The following is a 3,621-nucleotide window of genomic DNA, read 5'->3' as shown; positions in this document are numbered from 1 at the left end:
AGATACAAGAGAATAAAGATAAAAAATTCAATGAAATCAGGAAAACAATTCATGATTTTAATGACAAATTCAGCAAAGAACTAGATATGAAAAGACCCAAACAAAAATTTTGGAGTTGAAGAATTCAATGAATAAAATAAAAAATACAGTTGAGTGCAACAACAAAGTCAAGCAGAAGAAAGATTTCGGATGTGAAGACAGGTCTTCTGAAATAAGCCAGTCAGACAAAAAATAAAGGATAAAAAATAATGAAGGAAGTCTATGAGACTAACCGAACACGATTAAGTGAACAAATATTTGCATTATAAGAATTCTGGAAAAAGAAGAAATGAAAAAAGGCATAGAAAATCTATTTAATGAATTAATAAGTGACGACTTTTCAAGTTTTGGGAAAGGTATGGGCATCCAGATTCAGGAAGCTTAAAGGTCCCAAATAGATTCAACCCAAAAAAGATCCTGTCCAAGAAACATTACAGTCAAACTGTCAAAAGTCAAAGATAACAAGGGAATTGTAAAATTTATCACAAGGAAAAGATGTCAAGTTCCATAGGAGGGAATCCTCATTAGACTAACATCAGATTTTTCAGCAGAAATCTTAAAGACCAGGAGAGAATGAGATGATATTTTCAAAGTGCTAAAAGAGAAACAACAGCAAAGAATACTATACCCAGCAAAGTTTGTCTTTCCTAGACAAAAAAAAAACAGGAAATTCATCACCACTAGACTGGCCCCACAAGAAATGCTTAAGGGAGGCCTACATCTAGAAGTAAAAGGATGATGACTACCATTATAAAACATGCAAAAGTATAAAACTCGGTAGCAGAAAGATACAGAAATTTGAAAAAAAGCAAAAGGAGTCGACTTTTGTCACTACAAAAATACCACCAAACTATAAAAATAAACAATAAAAGAGGAAGAAACAAAGGATATGCAAGATATCCTGAAACAACTAAGAAAATGACAGGAGTAAGTTCTCATGTATCAATAACCTTCAATGAAAACTGATTAAATTCCCCAATTAAAAGATATAAACTGGCCAAATAGATAAAAAAGCAAGACCCGAATATATGCTGCCTATAAGAAACTCACTTCGCCTAAAAAGATATACACAGACTGAAAGTGGAGGAATGGAAAAAGATATTCCACCCAAACAAAAATCAAAAATGAGCAGGGGTAGCTATTCTTATATCAGATAAAATAGACTTTAAGTAAAAAACTGTAAAAAGAGACAAAGATGTTATTACATAGTGATAAAAGGATCTATTCAGCAAGAGGATATAACAATTATAAGTTTGTATCCATCCAACACTGAAGCACCCAGATATGTAAAGCAAATATTATTAGTTCTAAATGGAGAAATAAACTTCAGTACAAAAATACTTGGAGAGTTTGACATTGCACTCTTGGCATTGGACAAATCATCCAGACAGAAAGTCAGCAAAGAAATATGAGATTTAAATTGCACTATAGACCACATGGACCAAATAGCATTTACAAAACATTTTATCCAATACCTGTAGAATACACATTCCTCTCATCAACACATGGTACATTCTTCATGAAAATCCATGTGTTAGGCCACAAAGCAAGTGTCAAAAAAATTTTTAATCAAAATCATATCAAGTATGTTTTCTGACAACATTTGTAAAAAACTAGAAATCAATAACAAGAGTAATTTTGGAAACTGTACAAATACTTGGAAATTAAACAACAGGTAGTCCTTTTCCTGTGGCAGCTGCTGGGCTGAGAGGAACATGACTGTCTCCTCTCTCTGCCATGACGTGTGCTCACTCACTGATATCGGTGTACTCCAAAAAGTGGGAGTCATCTGGCAAAAATGTTACTTTGCCTGTTGTATTCAAGGCTCCTATTTGACAAGATATTGTGAACTTTGTTCACACCGACTTGCACAAAAACAACAGACAGCTCTATGCTGTCAGTGAATTAGCAGGTAATCAGACCAGTGCTGAGTCTTGGGGTACTGGCAGAGCTGTGGCTCAAATTCCCAGAGTTCAAGGTGGTGGGACTCACCATTCTGGCCAGGGTGCTTCTGGAAACATGTGTTGTGGAGGCAGAATGTTTGCACCAACCAAAACCTGATGCCACTAGCATCATAGAGTGAACACAACCCAAAAACTATATGCCATCTGTTCTGCCCTGGCTGCCTCAGCCTTACCAGTATGGTCATGTCTAAAGGTCATCATATTGAGGAAGTTCATGAACTTCCTTTGGTAGTCGAAGATAAAGTTGAAGGCTACAAGAAGATCAAGGAGGCTGTTTTGCTTCTTAAGAAACTTAAAGCCTGGAATGATATCAAAAAGGTCTATGCCTCTCAGCAAATGAGAGCTGGCAACAGCAAAATGAGAAACCATCACCGAATCCAGAGCAGGGACCCCTGCATCATCTATAATGAGGATAATGGTATCATCAAGGCCTTCAGAAGCATCCCTGGAATTACTCTGCTTAATGTAAGCAAACTGAACATTTTGAAGCTTGCTCCTGGTGGGCATGTGGGACATTTCTGCATTTGGACCAAAAGTGTTTTCCAGAAGTTAGATGAATTATATGGCACTTGGCATTAAGCTGCTTTCCCCAAGAGTAACTACGATCTTCCCATGCACAAGATGATCAATACAGATGTTAGCAGAATCTTGAAAAGCCCAGAGATCCAAAGAGCCCTTTGAGCACCACACAACAAGATTCATCAGAGTCCTAAAGAAGAACTTAACTGAAAAACCTGAGAACCACATTGAAGCTACACTCATACACAAAGACCATGAGTCAGAAAGCCATTCTTCACCAGGCCAGGAATCACAAGCTCTGGGTGGATAAGGCAGTAGCAGCAGGTACAGCACTAGAAGCCAAATCAGATGAGAAGCAGGTTGCAGGAAAGAAGCCTGTGGTAGGTAAGAAAAGAAAGAAAGCTGCTGTTGGTGTTAAGAAGCAGAAGCAGCCACTGGTGGGGATAAAGGGCAGCAGCTACCAAGAAACCAGCCCCTGAAAAGAAGCCAGGAGAAAAGAAACCTTCTACAGAGGAAAAGAAGCCTGCTGCATAAACTCTTTAAATTTGATTATTCCATAAAGGTCAAATGATTTTCAACAACTTCTTTTGAATAAAGATCTGATCAAAGAGGCAGTGAGAAAACAAAAAGGTATATAAATAAATTAAAAAGAAAATCCAAAAATGTATTGAAAGAAGTGAAAATAGAAACACAATATACTAAAACATATGGGATACAGCAAAAGCAGTTATTCTAAGAGGAAAGTTTATAGCAATGAACACCTACATGAAAAATATATATTTCAAATAAAAAATCTAACTATGTATCTCAAGGAAGCAGAAATGCAAAACAGACTGAACCCAAAATTAACAGAAGGAAAGAAAGTATAAAGATCAAGTCAGAAATAAACAATATAGAAACAAAAAACATACAATCAACAAAATGAAGGGATTTTTTTGAAAAGATAAATCAATTTGCAAACCACTAGCTACACTGATGAAGAAAAAAGATACAAGACCAAAATAAATAAAATCAAAAGTGAAAAAGGATACATTACAGCTGATACCACAGAAACATAAAGAATTATTAGAGATTATTACAAATAACTATATGCCAGCAA

General features: G+C 35.9%; 1 pseudogene; it reads left to right on the top strand.

The window, feature by feature from the left end:
- The first annotated feature begins 1,511 nt into the window (after positions 1-1,511).
- On the top strand, positions 1,512-3,056 carry LOC101019798 (annotated as a pseudogene).
- Positions 3,057-3,621: the final 565 nt, after the last annotated feature.

Source organism: Papio anubis, chromosome 1 (genome assembly GCF_008728515.1).
Source record: "Papio anubis isolate 15944 chromosome 1, Panubis1.0, whole genome shotgun sequence".
Taxonomy (NCBI): domain Eukaryota; kingdom Metazoa; phylum Chordata; class Mammalia; order Primates; family Cercopithecidae; genus Papio; species Papio anubis.
The sequence above is the reverse complement of the archived record's forward strand: the minus strand, read 5'-3'. Positions and strand labels throughout refer to the sequence as shown.